Below are 9,862 nucleotides of genomic sequence, written 5' to 3'. Positions count from 1 at the left end.
ACTTCGGGCAGTCCTTCCAAGTGACCACTGCCCTCATGAAAAGGGTGTTGAATGGTCAGTAAATCCGTCTAAATGATGGAACAGCACACTTGGACCTAGCACGTGATATGAGGTGTGAGATGGCCTGTTCCTGTCCTGGGTTAACGTGCCGACATGGATAGTTCAGGCAACTTGCTCCACATACAACTCCTACCACTTTACCTGCAGACGGAGTGGGCAAAAAATGCTCACAATATGATGAAGCGAGGGATATAACACAAAACTTCGACGTGCTGACCGATCACGTGGAAAAATGTGCTGAGCTTGCTAATAACATGCTTGGGCAAAATATCGGCCAAAACAGGGTCACCATGCAAAGGACCACAAATCAGGTACGGCCAAACGCACAACAATGTCTACGCAAGCCCGGCCTCAAAGTCAACGATCGCAAACAAAATTGCCTTGCTGTTCTCAAACACACCACTTGGAGGCATGTAAAGAGTTTAAGCAAAGGGCACGTGACGATCGACTCCGAAAGGTGAGGGAAGCCAAACTGTGTTACAACTGTTTCAAGTCGTTTCACTTTGATAGTATTGCAGGTAGAAGAGCAACTGCAAGGAGGACAACTACGGTAAATAGAAGCACCACACGTTATTACATAGTCACACAGAGAAACCCACCAAAGGACACTACGAGAGTTCAACCACGGCTGGTACAATGACTTCGACAGAGGCAAGTAAAACGACTAGGGGGCCGGCACTTAACCACCACAAGAAGACGGCCAATGCCACAGTACCACTATGTAGCAGGAAGGTATGTCTACGCGCAGTACCGGTGAGGGTTACTGGGAATAGTCAGGAGGTGTCTCCCTCTGCGATGAAAACCTGGTAAGGCAGCTTGGCATACGGGGAATGAACGAAAAAAAAAATACTACCAATTGTCTACTGTTGGTAAGACCGGAGCAGTAAAGAAAGTGTTCGAGGTGAAATTGACAGCGGAGAAAATCAGTAACGGGGAAGGCATCCGACTACTTAAGGATTGGACGGTACGCGACCTGAACATATCTTCCACCAGCATACCAACACCGCAGGACCTAAAAGGCTGGCAACACCCGGAAGGAGTAGTTCCCCCTAAAAACATCACAGGCAGGAAAGTTCAACCTTCTGATAGGAGGGGGCACCAGAGGCCTTCTGGGGTTGGAGCAAAGGCGCGGCAATAGGAAGGAACCAAAAGCCGTGAAAACAATCCTCGGGTGGACCATATTAGGGCCAACAAGGTCCTCTGCGGGTCAAACTCCCAAAGAAGCAAATTTCCTCAAAGCAGATGATGCACTCGAAAATCAACAGAGAAAGTTCTGGCAGCATGACCACGATGTTGCAGAGCTCCAAGATCTCACGAAGTCAATTTAAGATCAGCGAGCCAAGGTCACAATGGATGCAACTGTAAACTTCTCAGAAGGTCACTAAGACGTAGGTCTGCCATGCAAGCACAATCCCAATCTTGGCAGATAATTGGCAAACGACAGATATGAGGTTGAAGTTAATATCTCAAGGTTGTTGAAAGAAGGGTATCTCAAGAAGGTAATTGAAAAACCATCTGCAAGAAATACATATCTACGGTGCAAGACTACATCGACAAGGGCTATGTAAAAGTCCCATTGTTAATTATAACACAGACCAGGTGTGGTATCTACCCCATCACCCTGATCTACATCCACACAAGCCAGAGAAGGTACCGGTAGCGTTCGACTGTGCTGCACGCTACCAAGGGACCTTCCTCAATTATCAACTCCTACATGGGCCAGATTATACAAACAGTCTTGTCGGAGTTCTCACCAGATTTCGCAAGAAACCTGTGGCGATGGTGGGGGACATCGAGGCCATGTATCACCAAGTAAAGGTACCTGTGAACTTCTATGTTGATGATTGCCTCAAGTCGATTGCAACTAAAGAAGAAACACAGAACCTGATTCAAAGACTCTGCAAGCTGCTTAAGAAAGGTGGTTTCCGCTTAACGAAAAGTACAGTAACGAAAAGTACAGTAACGACATGGAGGTCCTCGCTTCAATACAAGCAGATAGAGCACAGTCAGTTGTCATCTCGACCTGGACCACTACCGATCGAACGCACACTAAGCGTGCTATGGAATGTAGAGACTGCGGATTTAAGGTGCAGTTGAAAAGAAAGCGGCGGCAAAACGAAGAGGCATCTTATCCATGGTCAGCTCACTCTATGATCCTTTGGGATTTCTTGCATCCTTCATCCAACGAGCCAAGTTCTTGCTATAGTCCCTTTGCCGTAGAGGTGTGAACTGGGATGAAACAGTCACGGATTATGAGCTCTAAGATGGAAGCAATGGCCAGATGAACTGCCACTACGTATTGATATCAAGATTCCATAGTGTCTCAAGCAAACAGGATTTGGGACAGTAACGTCATGTCAGCTGCACTTCTGTGACGCATCTCAGAATGGGTATGTAGCGATGTCGTACTTGAGCCTAGTAGACGTAATAGGGGATATACACTGTTCCTTCGTCATAGGCAATTCTCGTCTCTGTCTTCAAAAGAATATCTTAATCCCACGTCTTCAGCTAACAGCAGGTGTACTTACAGTGGATCTGAACACTCTGGTACAGCAGGAATAGTTAGACTGACTCCATCTCGCTGCTACAATACATCAGAAACGAAAGCCGGAGGTTTCAAACATTCGTCGCCAAACACAATAGCAAACATTCACGCGGTGACGACCCTGTCCCAGTGGCGACATGTGGGCACCACAATGAATCCGGCTGACGATGGGTCAACAGCAATGAAGGCCAAGGATTTCGTTGAAAATCCTAGATGGCTCACTGGTCCGAAATTTTGTCAATGAGAAGATGGCACCTTGCAAATCCACCTGGTGTACTACTAGACTTGCAGGAAGGTGATGTGGAAGCCAAGAAAGCTGCAGATGTCCACTACGATCAAAAATAGAAGTCAAGAGATCTTCTCCAACGCTAATCCACGTGGGACAAACATAAGGAGCGTATATAGCATGGCTTTTGCGGTACATAGAATTCTTGCGCATGAAGGTGATCAGAGACACACGGTGCACTCGTTGAAATTTAACTCCTAAGGAGCTACGTGCTGCCCCCACGACAATTATTGATGGAATGGACAGAGACAAGAATTTCCTGACGAGTTGCAAGGCAAGTCTTCTAGAAAGTCGCTGGCAAAGCTGGCTCCATGAGTAGTAAATGGAGCACTACGTGTCGGCAGCTGTATCGCTAGACCTACGATCAACTTCAGCTCTAGACATCCAATCATCCTACTACATGACTATCATGTCACACTCTTAATCATCGTACACTGTCACCGCCTAATAGAGCACTCCGGTGCTGGGATGACATGGTCCTCCCTTCGAGAACATTACTGCATAATTGAGGACGGTGCTGCAATTCGACATGATTGGAAAATGCTTACGCTATATAAAAGGCGAAAAGCTAAGCCATCAGAATCAATGACGGACTTGCCCGACGAAAGAGTAAACCTGGTTAAAGCTCTATTTATTTACGAAGTGGTAGATTTCTTTGGACCTCTCCATGTTAAGCAAGGATAAGCGTTATGGCTGCATCTTTACATGCTTGAAAATAAGGGTAGTTTACACCGAGATGACAAGGCCCTTTGACACCGAATTGCCATCTTCTCATCCAAGCAGTGACTAAACAAAAACTTTAAAAATTCATAACTTTTGAACGGATTGTCCAATTTCCTCAAATTCTCACTGACGTGTTCTACTTATAATCATTGCTGCATTCACTTAATCCACATGTATATGAAGGTGGACATATCCTTTAATGAGACGTTCCTTGGTATAAATTACACCATGCAACAGCATAAAATGAAATTCGCTGTTTTCTTATGGGGTTTAATAAGAAATCTATCACTTCCTTATCTGCACATGCATAGTCATAAATATTGAGATCATCCCTGCCTCACACCCGATATTCCGTTGGGTTCCTACATCCATGGCACAGCTGGCAACACCTGCTTACAAAGCTTTAACCCAGCATCGAAATGCACTACCACACCATGCAAAGACATGTATATGTAATGTATAGTATTAAACAGTAAATGCACAATGGTACCAAAATTTGTGGGTTTTTTATCAAAAATTTACGGCAACAAGAAACCCATCGAATATGTCATGTAGGCCTTTTATTCTTACAGCTTCCCAAATACACTGTATTTGTTATTCATATAATCAACCTAATCATGATTTCTTTCATCCGTCTTTCTAAAACTTTGACAAAATCTTGTAGTCAACAAAGCATTTAACAAAGTAAAATGCAACTTTGAATATACGCACCATGCACATTCACACACACGCAACACACACACACACACACACACACACACACACAATGTCCGCTATCAAGACTCAACGACTACAAACATCTATCATACATAAACAGACAATGATATTGACCTATAAATACCATTAAGCTACAAATCCCAAACACCACTTGGGCAAGCCGAACATTTTTTGTGGTTATAAGAAACGGTTGTGTCTTCCAGCTGGTGATTGGTATCCTGATCAATTAGGAGCTACAACGCAGAGTCATTATTAATGATTATGGTGTCCTTTTACTACGCTAAAAGAGATGTACATAATACATGTATCTCGCCTCTGTACCTAGCTTTCTTATCATGATCATAGAAAGCACATTACAATATAAATATGTATAGCAATATCGATATCCGTAACCGACACATATTTCATATTCAACCAAACTAATCATGATGCATGACTTTTTTTTTTTTTTTTTTTTTTGCTAAAACTTTGGCAGGATCTTGTAGTTAACAAAGTGACGGGCCTGTAATTTTGAATATACGTATACCATGCAAACTCAGACTCACAAACACGCGTGCACACAACACACACACACACACACACACACACACACACAACAATGTTCGTGATCAACAATCAATGACTCATACACATATCACACATAAACACACAGTGATATTGATATACTATCAATGTATAAATCATATAAACACTTGGGCAAGCCGAACCTCTTTTTGTGTAGTTATAAGACACGTGTCTTCCAGCTGATAATGACCTAATCAGTTATATACCATACAAAATAGTCATAATTATTATGGTGTGCTGCTACCACGAAGCTAAAAGAAATGCACATACATGTATATGGTCTCTTTAGGAGCTTCCAAATTATGATCATAGAAAGCACAAACACACAATGTTCGCGATCAATAATCAATGACTCCAAACATCTACCATACGTAAACACACAGTGATATTGACATATTATCAATCTACAAATCATATAAACGCTTGGGCAAGCCGGACCTCTTTTTGTGTACTTATAGAAGACACGTGTCTTCCAGCTGGTGATGACCTAATCGGTTATATACCATACTATAGTCATAATTATTATGGTGTACTGCTACCACGAAACTAAAAGAAATGCACATACATGTATCTTGTCTGTTTGGGAGCTTCCTAATTATAGAAAGCACATTACAAACATTATAGGTACATGTATAGCCATATCGATATCCGTAACCAACACATCTTTGAGAATTAAAATCAGCTAACCAACAGGATCGAACACTACTTATAGTTAGTTATGCAGACAAGATAAGCGTATAACAGAAGATTCCCTAATCTGCAGGTCTATATGCTGTAAAGACACTCCCTCCACACATACACTATGGACGTGACCATGATATTGTAATCTATATACAATGCATTGCATGATCAGGGAGGTGGTTTCCATTTCTCTGGTATGATTATAAGCTACTTAAACAAAGCGAGCGTAAAAAAACTAAATTACTACTAAGAGTCTTTGCATATCTGTAAGTATTATGTATTATACTTACAATAACAAAACGTTATTTTTGACAAGCACGAACGGTCTGATACGATTTAGCACAAATTTACTGGTCTTTGATATCACAATCACGGACGGAATGCATCGACAAGTTCGCTTGCATGATGTTTAATTTCCCGAGGTGTCCATGACCCTACCAATGAACAAAGTGCTCTGTGTAGGGCGATGCCAAATCATGAAAAGGAAAGGATGATCAGCCCGGAAGATAACTGGCTTTAGAAACATACAATCGCAAACTGCCACGACTGCAGTTGCAGCGGCAGCCTCGCTGCCCTCTTCATTGATCTCGACAAAGGCCTTGTGGACCACATCAGAGATATACAGATCACGATTACCCGTGATGCCCTCAAAGTTGGCCTTGTTTTGGTCAAACGCGTCTGTCATTCCTATGTCACTGAGGACCCCGCTGAGATTGAATTCATCTTCCACTCGGACTTTTGGCAGCCAGATATTGACCAGTCTTTCTTTGAGATTATCATTCCATCGTTTGAGAGTGTCGACAGAAAGGTTGGCTTCAAGGAGCGCGAGACCATCATCCTTGTTCGGCAGAGCAATCAACATGCTGAAATCATTGCCTTCGTAAGGGAACTCCAACACCATGCAGTCCAGGGTGTTGTCTTCTGCTAGTTTAAAATCATCGGACTGGTGCATGAGTTGCACTGGTACCGTTTTCCTTTCATCCAGGACCCTGAAGACCGACTGATTTGTTTGGTATGATTCGAATGGTAGTGCCTATGGCCCTTTGAAATATATTGCATTCACTAGCACAATGCGTGTGGAAGAATTCAGTACTCCCGGTGAGATCAAGTTCGCTATCTTTCCTTCTGTCTGTTCAGAGACCCAGTAGTTGATAGTATGGGCTATCTCAGGTAAGTCGAAGTCGGCAACCGCTTCTATGGTGGACTTATAAAATGCTGCGGCAGTGTTTAGGACCTCTTTAGAGAACGGGTATCCAGCCTTTCCGTATAATTTGTTTGCAGATCTGAGCTTGCAACGCGCGATTGGGTCGTGCATGTAGGAATGGAGTTGTTTGAATGCCTCGTGAAGTTGGTCACCATTAACATCCCTAAATCGCAGCACGTTTGACATTTGTGTCGCTGTATCACCGCCAGCTCCAGCGAAAGTCATTGCCAAGGCGGTTGAGATACTCAAAGGAGAAAAGAAGAGATTTCGTCCCTTCCGTTCACCTGATATCTGTTGGTACATGTCTAGCGCGAATCCATTGTTGGCTTTGGCCAGCTGGGCTGTAGGTCTTGTCGGGCGCGTCGACGATGCCATGGCGAACGACGGAGTAAAAATAAAATCTGCAGTTAGAAAAGGGGAGGATACAAAATGTATTTCATGTCAGTTTACACTTACAGAGATAAAATTTCAGCGAATATGCGTTCACAATAGTCTCAGGATCGTTTGAACGAGTACCAATGTATGGTCATAAAAAAACAGTCGTCGATCGCGCTCATTCGATCCTTACGTCATTCGTGTCGTCTTTCCTCGTTTGTTTCTTTCTTTCATAATTGTATTAAAACAAAAAAATATACGACAGTGATAATTGATGTCTTCGAGCAAAGTAATGAAAACTATCCATTGAAAGACAACACAACCGCTGCGGACTACAATGTTTGTTTCGTTGTTGATGTTGTAAAAACACATGTATGTGTATACCTCAATTCAATGTGGGTCATTGGAGAGCTTATATCTTTCTCATTTTCAAGAGTATTTTTCGAAGTTTCCTATTTTCAAGAGGGTTTTTTTTCTTACATAATAGTGTAGTTTTTTCTCGTGACTTCGGATTTTTATGAGCGTATTATAATATATACTATGGGCACAAGAACGTTTAGTATATACTTTGGGTGAAGAATTTTCTGGTCTAATTTTTCATGTATTTCGTACAACTTAAATGATGTGTAATAATACAACGAAATAAAATTTAACGGTGTTCTTTTAATCACATCTGTTCATTGTTCTTCATTGTCCTGTTTCAAAATAGTTTTCGAATATGATTTGATTCCTTGGAAACATCAGGGCTGTAAAGTGCAACTCTTCACAATACCACTTATAAAGTTACATACATGTACTTGTAAACATTAACCGAACTGAATGTGATGCATTCCTTGAAACCAACTTAACACATGGATATATATTTTCCTCAGTGGTACACGATATTGTTGGCACACTTAGGACAGGTCGTCAAAGGTATTGCCAAGTGGTGTTTTTTTTTTCATTGATCGTTCTGTACGTACAAAATCAAATCTATACATTTATCGTAAAAACATGAAAAAGTCTTCATGATAATGGAATGAAATCCTGAAGAGAAAACTACGTTTACATGCTAGTTCATCCAGGCCTGCGGCATGCCAGTCAACCTTTAATGTCTCAAGAATACAATCGAAACAAAATTTATTTCAAGTGTACGTACTAAAGGACGACTTCAATGAAAAACAAACAAATCAACATAACTCTATTCTAGAGCTTTTATTCCCTACTTTTTGACTTCTGAAAATTCATGTGAAGGTCAAATTTTCTTTGTTCTTATTCTTTCCCACACCAAGATATCTTACTATTTTCGACATTTTGATTTGCATGATGCATTGGTATAACATGTCAAACATTGCATGACGAGAAAGACGAACAACATGGACAACCGCAAACCCACAGGAGCATCAATGCGCGTTGGAACCCTATTCCCAAAGAACAAGTTTAACAGGTCAATACTACTGTATGCGGCAGAGACCACACATGAGTGGATATTACCAAAGCAATGCATCACTATCATGCATGTTGGCTTGTATTGTTTGATTTATATTACATACCTTGATCATCATTTATATTACGTGGCCAAAAGAAAATCAGAATATGTACCACGTATTTCATACGTGTAATAACTTTTCTAATTTTCTTAAGTTTGTGTACATGTAAGTGGATATTGCATTGATATGACCATAAAAAGAAAAACAAAGAAAATAAAAAAGAAACATTCTGAACAATGCAAGATTCTGTGAATGACAGCATTTGTCAATCACTAGTAAAGGACTACAATCGTAACTAGAGAGGGGCCGTCAAAGGCGGCAGACCCACGCCTAAGTACAAAGTCGGGGTAAACATAATGTGCATTCGGTCATCTACCAGAATTCGGCCACTTAATTGCCAGTGTGCTTTATCACCAGCCAGTGAGTTCTACCAAAGATCGTACACTGAAGTGTACGATCTTTGGTTCTACAGTCACATCACACGCAAATCACATCATTACACATACGGTATTAACACTCATTCACGTACAGGAAAGTCCTTAAGTCTCCTCCAAAAATCCATCGAAAATCCCAAATTCCACAGTCAAAAGTGCAGAATCGGAACTTTTCCAAGCGCGCGCGAATTAAGTCCAGTTTTAAGAGTATTGTCACGCTACGCGACGGGTCGCGGAAAAAGCGCTAAAAATCGAGAAATACGCCGTTTTCTTGCGGGATATTTTGATTATAGCAAGCCGAGAGTGTGATGATATCAAAGGTCGTATGAGTGTACGATCTTTGATGGTATCCACAAAACGGCAAAAGAAAAACAAAATTTACGTACCCCCTAGGCAATTACCCCTATGATTAGTGTCTACGGGAATTATTCAATGCAAGGGTTGAATGCAAATGTCTACTGCACCAGTATTCGGCCACCAACGAGCGCCGCAACGTCCCCGATGCAATTTTGCACCAACAGTGTAGTGCGCGATGCATTTTCAGCGGCCTTGCACACGCATTGACATTGAGCACGCATATCGTGCAGTGTGACTGCGACCGAAAAAATGCTCCTCCAACGAAAAAAACAATCAATGTTAATTTGAAAAATCATCAAAATACGGGCCAGTTTGTGACGACGGAGAACGAACTTTCATAAATCTAGAAGGACATAGTCCCTCAAATAGGCCTAAACGTAAATTTCGGAATTCTTACGAACATTTGAGCAGCGAAGTCGGATCGTTTAGGAGTTTATGTTTTCGTAT

At 41.7% G+C, this 9,862-nt stretch overlaps 1 pseudogene; it reads right to left on the bottom strand.

The window, feature by feature from the left end:
• Positions 1–5,985: 5,985 nt before the first annotated feature.
• Positions 5,986–7,155, bottom strand: LOC139735671 (leukocyte elastase inhibitor A pseudogene; annotated as a pseudogene).
• Positions 7,156–9,862: the final 2,707 nt, after the last annotated feature.

Source organism: Diadema antillarum, unplaced genomic scaffold (genome assembly GCF_040938485.1).
Source record: "Diadema antillarum isolate AM-2024a unplaced genomic scaffold, OU_Dant_1.0 seq00000590_RagTag, whole genome shotgun sequence".
NCBI lineage: Eukaryota > Metazoa > Echinodermata > Echinoidea > Diadematoida > Diadematidae > Diadema > Diadema antillarum.
This window is presented reverse-complemented; position numbering and strand designations above follow the sequence as displayed.